The following is a 15,107-nucleotide window of genomic DNA, read 5'->3' as shown; positions in this document are numbered from 1 at the left end:
TCTGGTGCTATGGAGCTATGGAGCTATGGAGCTCTGGAGCTATGGAGCTCTGGAGGTATGGAGCTATGGAGCTATGGAGCTCTGGAGGTATGGAGCTGTGGAGCTATGGAAGTATGGAGCTCTGGTGCTATGGAGCTATGGAGCTCTGGTGCTATGGAGCTATGGAGCTCTGGTGCTATGGAGCTATGGAGCTATGGAGCTCTGGAAGTATGGAGCTCTGGTGCTATGGAGCTATGGAGCTCTGGTGCTATGGAGCTATGGAGCTCTGGTGCTATGGAGCTCTGGTGCTATGGAGCTCTGGTGCTATGGAGCTATGGAGCTCTGGTGCTATGGAGCTCTGGAGGTATGGAGCTCTGGAGGTATGGAGCTCTGGAGGTATGGAGCTATGGAGCCCTGGAGCTCTGGAGGTATGGAGCTATGGTGCTATGGAGCTCTGAAGCCATGGAGCTCTGGTGCTATGGAGCTATGGAGCTCTGGTGCTATGGAGCTATGGAGCTATGGAGCTCTGGAAGTATGGAGCTCTGGTGCTATGGAGCTATGGAGCTCTGGTGCTATGGAGCTATGGAGCTCTGGTGCTATGGAGCTATGGAGCTCTGGTGCTATGGAGCTCTGGTGCTATGGAGCTCTGGTGCTATGGAGCTATGGAGCTCTGGTGCTATGGAGCTATGGAGCTCTGGAGGTATGGAGCTCTGGAGGTATGGAGCTCTGGAGGTATCGAGCTATGGAGCCCTGGAGCTCTGGAGGTATGGAGCTATGGTGCTATGGAGCTCTGAAGCCATGGAGCTCTGGTGCTATGGAGCTCTGGAGCTCTGGAGGTATGGAGCTCTGGAGGTATGGAGCTATGGAGCCCTGGAGCTCTGGAGGTATGGAGCTATGGTGCTATGGAGCTCTGAAGCCATGGAGCTCTGGTGCTATGGAGCTCTGGAGCTCTGGAGGTATGGAGCTCTGGAGGTATGGAGCTCTAGAGGTATGGAGCTATGGAGCCCTGGAGCTCTGGAGGTATGGAGCTATGGTGCTATGGAGCTCTGAAGCCATGGAGCTCTGGTGCTATGGAGCTCTGGAGGTATGGAGCTCTGGAGGTATGGAGCTCTGGAGGTATGGAGCTATGGAGCCCTGGAGCTCTGGAGGTATGGAGCTATGGTGCTATGGAGCTCTGAAGCCATGGAGCTCTGGTGCTATGGAGCTCTGGAGGTATGGAGCTCTGGAGGTATGGAGCTCTGGAGGTATGGAGCTATGGAGCCCTGGAGCTCTGGAGGTATGGTGCTATGGAGCTCTGGTGCTATGGAGCTATGGAGCTCTGGTGCTATGGAGCTATGGAGCTATGGAGCTATGGAGCTCTGGAAGTATGGAGCTATGGAGCTCTGGAGGTATGGAGCTATGGAGCTCTGGAGGTATGGAGCTATGGAGCCCTGGAGCTATGGAGCCCTGGAGCTATGGAAGTATGGAGCTCTGGTGCTATGGAGCTATGGAGCTCTGGTGCTATGGAGCTATGGAGCTCTGGAGCTATGGAGCTCTGGAGGTATGGAGCTATGGAGCTCTGGAGGTATGGAGCTATGGAGCTATGGAAGTATGGAGCTCTGGTGCTATGGAGCTATGGAGCTCTGGTGCTATGGAGCTATGGAGCTCTGGTGCTATGGAGCTATGGAGCTATGGAGCTCTGGAAGTATGGAGCTCTGGTGCTATGGAGCTATGGAGCTCTGGTGCTATGGAGCTATGGAGCTCTGGTGCTATGGAGCTATGGAGCTCTGGTGCTATGGAGCTATGGTGCTATGGAGCTCTGGTGCTATGGAGCTATGGAGCTCTGGTGCTATGGAGCTATGGAGCTCTGGAGGTTTGGAGCTCTGGAGGTATGGAGCTCTGGAGGTATGGAGCTTTGGAGCCCTGGAGCTCTGGAGGTATGGAGCTATGGTGCTATGGAGCTCTGAAGCCATGGAGCTCTGGTGCTATGGAGCTATGGAGCTCTGGTGCTATGGAGCTATGGAGGTATGGAGCCACCAGCCAGCACCCTCCGTGGCTGGATCAATGGAAGTGTTTTAGGTACCAGGCAGCCAAAGGGCCGAGGCCTCACGCTCGACCACGCCGGCGCAGAGTTCCAGCCGCTCGGATAAGCTCTGTCACTCACCCGCCGCGCAGCCACCGGTAACGGGGAAATGTCGCCGCCTGGCGGACACGCCGTTGTAAATGAATGGGCTTTCGCACTTAGTGCAATTTTCGCCAACTCTCTGACTTAGAGCTATGGAAGTATGGAGCTATGGAGCCACCAGCCACCCAGGCTGGAGCTATGGAGCTCTGGAGGTATGGAGCTCAGGTGCTATGGAAGTATGGAGCTATGGAGCTATGGAAGTATGGAGCTATGGAGCTATGGAGCTCTGGAAGTATGGAGCTATGGAGCTCTGGAGGTATGGAGCTATGGAGCCCTGGAGCCCTGGAGCTATGGAGCTCTGGTGCTATGGAGGTATGGAGCTCTGGAGGTATGGAGCTCTGGAGGTATGGAGCTATGGAGCTATGGAGCCCTGGAGCTATGGAGCTATGGAGCCCTGGAGCTATGGAGCTATGGAGCCCTGGAGCTATGGAGCTATGGAGCTCTGGTGCTATGGAGCTATGGAGCTCTGGTGCTATGGAGCTATGGAGCTCTGGTGCTATGGAGCTATGGAGCTCTGGTGCTATGGAGCTATGGAGCTCTGGAAGTATGGAGCTATGGAGCTCTGGAGGTATGGAGCTATGGAGCCCTGGAGCTATGGAGCCCTGGAGCTATGGAAGTATGGAGCTCTGGTGCTATGGAGCTATGGAGCTCTGGTGCTATGGAGCTATGGAGCTCTGGAGCTATGGAGCTCTGGAGGTATGGAGCTATGGAGCTATGGAGCTCTGGAGGTATGGAGCTATGGAGCTATGGAAGTATGGAGCTCTGGTGCTATGGAGCTATGGAGCTGGTGCTATGGAGCTATGGAGCTCTGGTGCTATGGAGCTATGGAGCTATGGAGCTCTGGAAGTATGGAGCTCTGGTGCTATGGAGCTATGGAGCTCTGGTGCTATGGAGCTATGGAGCTCTGGTGCTATGGAGCTATGGATCTCTGGTGCTATGGAGCTCTGGTGCTATGGAGCTCTGGTGCTATGGAGCTATGGAGCTCTGGTGCTAAGGAGCTATGGAGCTCTGGAGGTATGGAGCTCTGGAGGTATGGAGCTCTGGAGGTATGGAGCTTTGGAGCCCTGGAGCTCTGGAGGTATGGAGCTATGGTGCTATGGAGCTCTGAAGCCATGGAGCTCTGGTGCTATGGAGCTCTGGAGCTCTGGAGGTATGGAGCTCTGGAGGTATGGAGCTATGGAGCCCTGGAGCTCTGGAGGTATGGAGCTATGGTGCTATGGAGCTCTGAAGCCATGGAGCTCTGGTGCTATGGAGCTCTGGAGCTCTGGAGGTATGGAGTTCTGGAGGTATGGAGCTATGGAGCCCTGGAGCTCTGGAGGTATGGAGCTATGGTGCTATGGAGCTCTGAAGCCATGGAGCTCTGGTGCTATGGAGCTCTGGAGCTCTGGAGGTATGGAGCTCTGGAGGTATGGAGCTCTGGAGGTATGGAGCTATGGAGCCCTGGAGCTCTGGAGGTATGGAGCTATGGTGCTATGGAGCTCTGAAGCCATGGAGCTCTGGTGCTATGGAGCTCTGGAGGTATGGAGCTCTGGAGGTATGGAGCTATGGAGCCCTGGAGCTCTGAAGGTATGGAGTTATGGTGCTATGGAGCTCTGAAGCCATGGAGCTCTGGTGCTATGGAGCTCTGGAGGTATGGAGCTCTGGAGGTATGGAGCTCTGGAGGTATGGAGCTATGGAGCCCTGGAGCTCTGGAGGTATGGAGCTATGGTGCTATGGAGCTCTGAAGCCATGGAGCTCTGGTGCTATGGAGCTCTGGAGGTATGGAGCTCTGGAGGTATGGAGCTCTGGAGGTATGGAGCTATGGAGCCCTGGAGCTCTGGAGGTATGGAGCTATGGTGCTATGGAGCTCTGAAGCCATGGAGCTCTGGTGCTATGGAGCTATGGAGCTCTGGTGCTATGGAGCTATGGAGGTATGGAGCCACCAGCCAGCACCCTCCGTGGCTGGATCAATGGAAGTGTTTTAGGTACCAGGCAGCCAAAGGGCCGAGGCCTCACGCTCGACCACGCCGGCGCAGAGTTCCAGCCGCTCGGATAAGCTCTGTCACTCACCCGCCGCGCAGCCACCGGTAACGGGGAAATGTCGCCGCCTTGTGGACACGCCGTTGTAAATGAATGGGCTTTCGCACTTAGTGCAATTTTCGCCAACTCTCTGACTTAGAGCTATGGAAGTATGGAGCTATGGAGCCACCAGCCACCCAGGCTGGAGCTCTGGAGCTCTGGAGGTATGGAGCTCTGGTGCTATGGAAGTATGGAGCTCTGGTGCTATGGAAGTATGGAGCTATGGAGGTATGGAAGTATGGAGCTATGGAAGTATGGAGCTATGGAGCTCTGGAAGTATGGAGCTATGGAGCTCTGGAGGTATGGAGCCCTGGAGCTATGGAGCCCTGGAGCTATGGAAGTATGGAGCTCTGGTGCTATGGAGCTATGGAGCTCTGGTGCTATGGAGCTATGGAGCTATGGAGCTCTGGAGCTATGGAGCTCTGGAGGTATGGAGCTATGGAGCTATGGAGCTCTGGAGGTATGGAGCTGTGGAGCTATGGAAGTATGGAGCTCTGGTGCTATGGAGCTATGGAGCTCTGGTGCTATGGAGCTATGGAGCTCTGGTGCTATGGAGCTATGGAGCTATGGAGCTCTGGAAGTATGGAGCTCTGGTGCTATGGAGCTATGGAGCTCTGGTGCTATGGAGCTATGGAGCTCTGGTGCTATGGAGCTCTGGTGCTATGGAGCTCTGGTGCTATGGAGCTATGGAGCTCTGGTGCTATGGAGCTCTGGAGGTATGGAGCTCTGGAGGTATGGAGCTATGGAGCCCTGGAGCTCTGGAGGTATGGAGCTATTGTGCTATGGAGCTCTGAAGCCATGGAGCTCTGGTGCTATGGTGCTATGGAGCTATGGAGCTATGGAGCTCTGGAAGTATGGAGCTCTGGTGCTATGGAGCTATGGAGCTCTGGTGCTATGGAGCTATGGAGCTCTGGTGCTATGGAGCTATGGAGCTCTGGTGCTATGGAGCTATGGTGCTATGGAGCTCTGGTGCTATGGAGCTATGGAGCTCTGGTGCTATGGAGCTATGGAGCTCTGGAGGTTTGGAGCTCTGGAGGTATGGAGCTCTGGAGGTATGGAGCTTTGGAGCCCTGGAGCTCTGGAGGTATGGAGCTATGGTGCTATGGAGCTCTGAAGCCATGGAGCTCTGGTGCTATGGAGCTATGGAGCTCTGGTGCTATGGAGCTATGGAGGTATGGAGCCACCAGCCAGCACCCTCCGTGGCTGGATCAATGGAAGTGTTTTAGGTACCAGGCAGCCAAAGGGCCGAGGCCTCACGCTCGACCACGCCGGCGCAGAGTTCCAGCCGCTCGGATAAGCTCTGTCACTCACCCGCCGCGCAGCCACCGGTAACGGGGAAATGTCGCCGCCTGGCGGACACGCCGTTGTAAATGAATGGGCTTTCGCACTTAGTGCAATTTTCGCCAACTCTCTGACTTAGAGCTATGGAAGTATGGAGCTATGGAGCCACCAGCCACCCAGGCTGGAGCTATGGAGCTCTGGAGGTATGGAGCTCAGGTGCTATGGAAGTATGGAGCTATGGAGCTATGGAAGTATGGAGCTATGGAGCTATGGAGCTCTGGAAGTATGGAGCTATGGAGCTCTGGAGGTATGGAGCTATGGAGCCCTGGAGCCCTGGAGCTATGGAGCTCTGGTGCTATGGAGGTATGGAGCTCTGGAGGTATGGAGCTCTGGAGGTATGGAGCTATGGAGCTATGGAGCCCTGGAGCTATGGAGCTATGGAGCTATGGAGCCCTGGAGCTATGGAGCTATGGAGCCCTGGAGCTATGGAGCTATGGAGCTCTGGTGCTATGGAGCTATGGAGCTCTGGTGCTATGGAGCTATGGAGCTCTGGTGCTATGGAGCTATGGAGCTCTGGTGCTATGGAGCTATGGAGCTCTGGAAGTATGGAGCTATGGAGCTCTGGAGGTATGGAGCTATGGAGCCCTGGAGCTATGGAGCCCTGGAGCTATGGAAGTATGGAGCTCTGGTGCTATGGAGCTATGGAGCTCTGGTGCTATGGAGCTATGGAGCTCTGGAGCTATGGAGCTCTGGAGGTATGGAGCTATGGAGCTATGGAGCTCTGGAGGTATGGAGCTATGGAGCTATGGAAGTATGGAGCTCTGGTGCTATGGAGCTATGGAGCTCTGGTGCTATGGAGCTATGGAGCTCTGGTGCTATGGAGCTATGGAGCTATGGAGCTCTGGAAGTATGGAGCTCTGGTGCTATGGAGCTATGGAGCTCTGGTGCTATGGAGCTATGGAGCTCTGGTGCTATGGAGCTATGGATCTCTGGTGCTATGGAGCTCTGGTGCTATGGAGCTCTGGTGCTATGGAGCTATGGAGCTCTGGTGCTATGGAGCTATGGAGCTCTGGAGGTATGGAGCTCTGGAGGTATGGAGCTCTGGAGGTATGGAGCTTTGGAGCCCTGGAGCTCTGGAGGTATGGAGCTATGGTGCTATGGAGCTCTGAAGCCATGGAGCTCTGGTGCTATGGAGCTCTGGAGCTCTGGAGGTATGGAGCTCTGGAGGTATGGAGCTATGGAGCCCTGGAGCTCTGGAGGTATGGAGCTATGGTGCTATGGAGCTCTGAAGCCATGGAGCTCTGGTGCTATGGAGCTCTGGAGCTCTGGAGGTATGGAGTTCTGGAGGTATGGAGCTATGGAGCCCTGGAGCTCTGGAGGTATGGAGCTATGGTGCTATGGAGCTCTGAAGCCATGGAGCTCTGGTGCTATGGAGCTCTGGAGCTCTGGAGGTATGGAGCTCTGGAGGTATGGAGCTCTGGAGGTATGGAGCTATGGAGCCCTGGAGCTCTGGAGGTATGGAGCTATGGTGCTATGGAGCTCTGAAGCCATGGAGCTCTGGTGCTATGGAGCTCTGGAGGTATGGAGCTCTGGAGGTATGGAGCTATGGAGCCCTGGAGCTCTGAAGGTATGGAGTTATGGTGCTATGGAGCTCTGAAGCCATGGAGCTCTGGTGCTATGGAGCTCTGGAGGTATGGAGCTCTGGAGGTATGGAGCTCTGGAGGTATGGAGCTATGGAGCCCTGGAGCTCTGGAGGTATGGAGCTATGGTGCTATGGAGCTCTGAAGCCATGGAGCTCTGGTGCTATGGAGCTCTGGAGGTATGGAGCTCTGGAGGTATGGAGCTCTGGAGGTATGGAGCTATGGAGCCCTGGAGCTCTGGAGGTATGGAGCTATGGTGCTATGGAGCTCTGAAGCCATGGAGCTCTGGTGCTATGGAGCTATGGAGCTCTGGTGCTATGGAGCTATGGAGGTATGGAGCCACCAGCCAGCACCCTCCGTGGCTGGATCAATGGAAGTGTTTTAGGTACCAGGCAGCCAAAGGGCCGAGGCCTCACGCTCGACCACGCCGGCGCAGAGTTCCAGCCGCTCGGATAAGCTCTGTCACTCACCCGCCGCGCAGCCACCGGTAACGGGGAAATGTCGCCGCCTTGTGGACACGCCGTTGTAAATGAATGGGCTTTCGCACTTAGTGCAATTTTCGCCAACTCTCTGACTTAGAGCTATGGAAGTATGGAGCTATGGAGCCACCAGCCACCCAGGCTGGAGCTCTGGAGCTCTGGAGGTATGGAGCTCTGGTGCTATGGAAGTATGGAGCTCTGGTGCTATGGAAGTATGGAGCTATGGAGGTATGGAAGTATGGAGCTATGGAAGTATGGAGCTATGGAGCTCTGGAAGTATGGAGCTATGGAGCTCTGGAGGTATGGAGCCCTGGAGCTATGGAGCCCTGGAGCTATGGAAGTATGGAGCTCTGGTGCTATGGAGCTATGGAGCTCTGGTGCTATGGAGCTATGGAGCTATGGAGCTCTGGAGCTATGGAGCTCTGGAGGTATGGAGCTATGGAGCTATGGAGCTCTGGAGGTATGGAGCTGTGGAGCTATGGAAGTATGGAGCTCTGGTGCTATGGAGCTATGGAGCTCTGGTGCTATGGAGCTATGGAGCTCTGGTGCTATGGAGCTATGGAGCTATGGAGCTCTGGAAGTATGGAGCTCTGGTGCTATGGAGCTATGGAGCTCTGGTGCTATGGAGCTATGGAGCTCTGGTGCTATGGAGCTCTGGTGCTATGGAGCTCTGGTGCTATGGAGCTATGGAGCTCTGGTGCTATGGAGCTCTGGAGGTATGGAGCTCTGGAGGTATGGAGCTATGGAGCCCTGGAGCTCTGGAGGTATGGAGCTATTGTGCTATGGAGCTCTGAAGCCATGGAGCTCTGGTGCTATGGAGCTATGGAGCTATGGAGCTATGGAGCTCTGGAAGTATGGAGCTCTGGTGCTATGGAGCTATGGAGCTCTGGTGCTATGGAGCTATGGAGCTCTGGTGCTATGGAGCTATGGAGCTCTGGTGCTATGGAGCTCTGGTGCTATGGAGCTCTGGTGCTATGGAGCTATGGAGCTCTGGTGCTATGGAGCTATGGAGCTCTGGAGGTATGGAGCTCTGGAGGTATGGAGCTCTGGAGGTATGGAGCTATGGAGCCCTGGAGCTCTGGAGGTATGGAGCTATGGTGCTATGGAGCTCTGAAGCCATGGAGCTCTGGTGCTATGGAGCTCTGGAGCTCTGGAGGTATGGAGCTCTGGAGGTATGGAGGTATGGAGCCCTGGAGCTCTGGAGGTATGGAGCTATGGAGCTCTGAAGCCATGGAGCTCTGGTGCTATGGAGCTCTGGAGCTCTGGAGGTATGGAGCTCTGGAGGTATGGAGCTCTGGAGGTATGGAGCTATGGAGCCCTGGAGCTCTGGAGGTATGGAGCTATGGTGCTATGGAGCTCTGAAGCCATGGAGCTCTGGTGCTATGGAGCTCTGGAGGTATGGAGCTCTGGAGGTATGGAGCTCTGGAGGTATGGAGCTATGGAGCCCTGGAGCTCTGGAGGTATGGAGCTATGGTGCTATGGAGCTCTGAAGCCATGGAGCTCTGGTGCTATGGAGCTCTGGAGGTATGGAGCTCTGGAGGTATGGAGCTATGGAGCCCTGGAGCTCTGGAGGTATGGAGCTATGGTGCTATGGAGCTCTGAAGCCATGGAGCTCTGGTGCTATGGAGCTCTGGAGGTATGGAGCTCTGGAGGTATGGAGCTCTGGAGGTATGGAGCTATGGAGCCCTGGAGCTCTGGAGGTATGGAGCTATGGTGCTATGGAGCTCTGAAGCCATGGAGCTCTGGTGCTATGGAGCTCTGGAGGTATGGAGCTCTGGAGGTATGGAGCTATGGAGCCCTGGAGCTATGAAGGTATGGAGTTATGGTGCTATGGAGCTCTGAAGCCATGGAGCTCTGGTGCTATGGAGCTCTGGAGGTATGGAGCTCTGGAGGTATGGAGCTCTGGAGGTATGGAGCTATGGAGCCCTGGAGCTCTGGAGGTATGGAGCTATGGTGCTATGGAGCTCTGAAGCCATGGAGCTCTGGTGCTATGGAGCTCTGGAGGTATGGAGCTCTGGAGGTATGGAGCTCTGGAGGTATGGAGCTATGGAGCCCTGGAGCTCTGGAGGTATGGAGCTATGGTGCTATGGAGCTCTGAAGCCATGGAGCTCTGGTGCTATGGAGCTATGGAGCTCTGGTGCTATGGAGCTATGGAGGTATGGAGCCACCAGCCAGCACCCTCCGTGGCTGGATCAATGGAAGTGTTTTAGGTACCAGGCAGCCAAAGGGCCGAGGCCTCACGCTCGACCACGCCGGCGCAGAGTTCCAGCCGCTCGGATAAGCTCTGTCACTCACCCGCCGCGCAGCCACCGGTAACGGGGAAATGTCGCCGCCTTGTGGACACGCCGTTGTAAATGAATGGGCTTTCGCACTTAGTGCAATTTTCGCCAACTCTCTGACTTAGAGCTATGGAAGTATGGAGCTATGGAGCCACCAGCCACCCAGGCTGGAGCTCTGGAGCTCTGGAGGTATGGAGCTCTGGTGCTATGGAAGTATGGAGCTCTGGTGCTATGGAAGTATGGAGCTATGGAGGTATGGAAGTATGGAGCTATGGAAGTATGGAGCTATGGAGCTCTGGAAGTATGGAGCTATGGAGCTCTGGAGGTATGGAGCCCTGGAGCTATGGAGCCCTGGAGCTATGGAAGTATGGAGCTCTGGTGCTATGGAGCTATGGAGCTCTGGTGCTATGGAGCTATGGAGCTATGGAGCTCTGGAGCTATGGAGCTCTGGAGGTATGGAGCTATGGAGCTATGGAGCTCTGGAGGTATGGAGCTGTGGAGCTATGGAAGTATGGAGCTCTGGTGCTATGGAGCTATGGAGCTCTGGTGCTATGGAGCTATGGAGCTCTGGTGCTATGGAGCTATGGAGCTATGGAGCTCTGGAAGTATGGAGCTCTGGTGCTATGGAGCTATGGAGCTCTGGTGCTATGGAGCTATGGAGCTCTGGTGCTATGGAGCTCTGGTGCTATGGAGCTCTGGTGCTATGGAGCTATGGAGCTCTGGTGCTATGGAGCTCTGGAGGTATGGAGCTCTGGAGGTATGGAGCTATGGAGCCCTGGAGCTCTGGAGGTATGGAGCTATTGTGCTATGGAGCTCTGAAGCCATGGAGCTCTGGTGCTATGGAGCTATGGAGCTATGGAGCTATGGAGCTCTGGAAGTATGGAGCTCTGGTGCTATGGAGCTATGGAGCTCTGGTGCTATGGAGCTATGGAGCTCTGGTGCTATGGAGCTATGGAGCTCTGGTGCTATGGAGCTCTGGTGCTATGGAGCTCTGGTGCTATGGAGCTATGGAGCTCTGGTGCTATGGAGCTATGGAGCTCTGGAGGTATGGAGCTCTGGAGGTATGGAGCTCTGGAGGTATGGAGCTATGGAGCCCTGGAGCTCTGGAGGTATGGAGCTATGGTGCTATGGAGCTCTGAAGCCATGGAGCTCTGGTGCTATGGAGCTCTGGAGCTCTGGAGGTATGGAGCTCTGGAGGTATGGAGGTATGGAGCCCTGGAGCTCTGGAGGTATGGAGCTATGGAGCTCTGAAGCCATGGAGCTCTGGTGCTATGGAGCTCTGGAGCTCTGGAGGTATGGAGCTCTGGAGGTATGGAGCTCTGGAGGTATGGAGCTATGGAGCCCTGGAGCTCTGGAGGTATGGAGCTATGGTGCTATGGAGCTCTGAAGCCATGGAGCTCTGGTGCTATGGAGCTCTGGAGGTATGGAGCTCTGGAGGTATGGAGCTCTGGAGGTATGGAGCTATGGAGCCCTGGAGCTCTGGAGGTATGGAGCTATGGTGCTATGGAGCTCTGAAGCCATGGAGCTCTGGTGCTATGGAGCTCTGGAGGTATGGAGCTCTGGAGGTATGGAGCTATGGAGCCCTGGAGCTCTGGAGGTATGGAGCTATGGTGCTATGGAGCTCTGAAGCCATGGAGCTCTGGTGCTATGGAGCTCTGGAGGTATGGAGCTCTGGAGGTATGGAGCTCTGGAGGTATGGAGCTATGGAGCCCTCGAACTCTGGAGGTATGGAGCTATGGTGCTATGGAGCTCTGAAGCCATGGAGCTCTGGTGCTATGGAGCTCTGGAGGTATGGAGCTCTGGAGGTATGGAGCTATGGAGCCCTGGAGCTCTGGAGGTATGGAGCTATGGTGCTATGGAGCTCTGAAGCCATGGAGCTCTGGTGCTATGGAGCTATGGAGCTCTGGTGCTATGGAGCTATGGAGGTATGGAGCCACCAGCCAGCACCCTCCGTGGCTGGATCAATGGAAGTGTTTTAGGTACCAGGCAGCCAAAGGGCCGAGGCCTCACGCTCGACCACGCCGGCGCAGAGTTCCAGCCGCTCGGATAAGCTCTGTCACTCACCCGCCGCGCAGCCACCGGTAACGGGGAAATGTCGCCGCCTTGTGGACACCCCGTTGTAAATGAATGGGCTTTCGCACTTAGTGCAATTTTCGCCAACTCTCTGACTTAGAGCTATGGAAGTATGGAGCTATGGAGCCACCAGCCACCCAGGCTGGAGCTCTGGAGCTCTGGAGGTATGGAGCTCTGGTGCTATGGAAGTATGGAGCTCTGGTGCTATGGAAGTATGGAGCTATGGAGGTATGGAAGTATGGAGCTATGGAAGTATGGAGCTATGGAGCTCTGGAAGTATGGAGCTATGGAGCTCTGGAGGTATGGAGCCCTGGAGCTATGGAGCCCTGGAGCTATGGAAGTATGGAGCTCTGGTGCTATGGAGCTATGGAGCTCTGGTGCTATGGAGCTATGGAGCTATGGAGCTCTGGAGCTATGGAGCTCTGGAGGTATGGAGCTATGGAGCTATGGAGCTCTGGAGGTATGGAGCTATGGAGCTATGGAAGTATGGAGCTCTGGTGCTATGGAGCTATGGAGCTCTGGTGCTATGGAGCTATGGAGCTCTGGTGCTATGGAGCTATGGAGCTATGGAGCTCTGGAAGTATGGAGCTCTGGTGCTATGGAGCTATGGAGCTATGGAGCTCTGGTGCTATGGAGCTATGGAGCTCTGGTGCTATGGAGCTCTGGTGCTATGGAGCTCTGGTGCTATGGAGCTATGGAGCTCTGGTGCTATGGAGCTCTGGAGGTATGGAGCTCTGGAGGTATGGAGCTCTGGAGGTATGGAGCTATGGAGCCCTGGAGCTCTGGAGGTATGGAGCTATGGTGCTATGGAGCTCTGAAGCCATGGAGCTCTGGTGCTATGGAGCTATGGAGCTCTGGTGCTATGGAGCTATGGAGCTATGGAGCTCTGGAAGTATGGAGCTCTGGTGCTATGGAGCTATGGAGCTCTGGTGCTATGGAGCTATGGAGCTCTGGTGCTATGGAGCTATGGAGCTCTGGTGCTATGGAGCTCTGGTGCTATGGAGCTCTGGTGCTATGGAGCTATGGAGCTCTGGTGCTATGGAGCTATGGAGCTCTGGAGGTATGGAGCTCTGGAGGTATGGAGCTCTGGAGGTATCGAGCTATGGAGCCCTGGAGCTCTGGAGGTATGGAGCTATGGTGCTATGGAGCTCTGAAGCCATGGAGCTCTGGTGCTATGGAGCTCTGGAGCTCTGGAGGTATGGAGCTCTGGAGGTATGGAGCTATGGAGCCCTGGAGCTCTGGAGGTATGGAGCTATGGTGCTATGGAGCTCTGAAGCCATGGAGCTCTGGTGCTATGGAGCTCTGGAGCTCTGGAGGTATGGAGCTCTGGAGGTATGGAGCTCTGGAGGTATGGAGCTATGGAGCCCTGGAGCTCTGGAGGTATGGAGCTATGGTGCTATGGAGCTCTGAAGCCATGGAGCTCTGGTGCTATGGAGCTCTGGAGGTATGGAGCTCTGGAGGTATGGAGCTCTGGAGGTATGGAGCTATGGAGCCCTGGAGCTCTGGAGGTATGGAGCTATGGTGCTATGGAGCTCTGAAGCCATGGAGCTCTGGTGCTATGGAGCTCTGGAGGTATGGAGCTCTGGAGGTATGGAGCTCTGGAGGTATGGAGCTATGGAGCCCTGGAGCTCTGGAGGTATGGTGCTATGGAGCTCTGGTGCTATGGAGCTATGGAGCTCTGGTGCTATGGAGCTATGGAGCTCTGGAGGTATGGAGCTCTGGAGGTATGGAGCTCTGGAGGTATGGAGCTTTGGAGCCCTGGAGCTCTGGAGGTATGGAGCTATGGTGCTATGGAGCTCTGAAGCCATGGAGCTCTGGTGCTATGGAGCTCTGGAGCTCTGGAGGTATGGAGCTCTGGAGGTATGGAGCTATGGAGCCCTGGAGCTCTGGAGGTATGGAGCTATGGTGCTATGGAGCTCTGAAGCCATGGAGCTCTGGTGCTATGGAGCTCTGGAGCTCTGGAGGTATGGAGCTCTGGAGGTATGGAGCTATGGAGCCCTGGAGCTCTGGAGGTATGGAGCTATGGTGCTATGGAGCTCTGAAGCCATGGAGCTCTGGTGCTATGGAGCTCTGGAGCTCTGGAGGTATGGAGCTCTGGAGGTATGGAGCTCTGGAGGTATGGAGCTATGGAGCCCTGGAGCTCTGGAGGTATGGAGCTATGGTGCTATGGAGCTCTGAAGCCATGGAGCTCTGGTGCTATGGAGCTCTGGAGGTATGGAGCTCTGGAGGTATGGAGCTCTGGAGGTATGGAGCTATGGAGCCCTGGAGCTCTGGAGGTATGGAGCTATGGTGCTATGGAGCTCTGAAGCCATGGAGCTCTGGTGCTATGGAGCTATGGAGCTCTGGTGCTATGGAGCTATGGAGGTATGGAGCCACCAGCCAGCACCCTCCGTGGCTGGATCAATGGAAGTGTTTTAGGTACCAGGCAGCCAAAGGGCCGAGGCCTCACGCTCGACCACGCCGGCGCAGAGTTCCAGCCGCTCGGATAAGCTCTGTCACTCACCCGCCGCGCAGCCACCGGTAACGGGGAAATGTCGCCGCCTGGCGGACACGCCGTTGTAAATGAATGGGCTTTCGCACTTAGTGCAATTTTCGCCAACTCTCTGACTTAGAGCTATGGAAGTATGGAGCTATGGAGCCACCAGCCACCCAGGCTGGAGCTATGGAGCTCTGGAGGTATGGAGCTCAGGTGCTATGGAAGTATGGAGCTATGGAGCTCTGGAAGTATGGAGCTATGGAGCTATGGAGCTCTGGAAGTATGGAGCTATGGAGCTCTGGAGGTATGGAGCTATGGAGCCCTGGAGCCCTGGAGCTATGGAGCTCTGGTGCTATGGAGGTATGGAGCTCTGGAGGTATGGAGCTCTGGAGGTATGGAGCTATGGAGCTATGGAGCCCTGGAGCTATGGAGCTATGGAGCCCTGGAGCTATGGAGCTATGGAGCCCTGGAGCTATGGAGCTATGGAGCTCTGGTGCTATGGAGCTATGGAGCTCTGGTGCTATGGAGCTATGGAGCTCTGGTGCTATGGAGCTATGGAGCTCTGGTGCTATGGAGCTATGGAGCTCTGGAAGTATGGAGCTATGGAGCTCTGGAGGTATGGAGCTATGGAGCCCTGGAGCTATGGAGCCCTGGAGCTATGGAAGTATGGAGCTCTGG

This window comes from Syngnathus leptorhynchus, chromosome 7 (assembly GCF_054491065.1).
Source record: "Syngnathus leptorhynchus isolate UIUO chromosome 7, UIUO_Slep, whole genome shotgun sequence".
Classification (NCBI taxonomy): domain Eukaryota; kingdom Metazoa; phylum Chordata; class Actinopteri; order Syngnathiformes; family Syngnathidae; genus Syngnathus; species Syngnathus leptorhynchus.
This window is presented reverse-complemented; position numbering follows the sequence as displayed.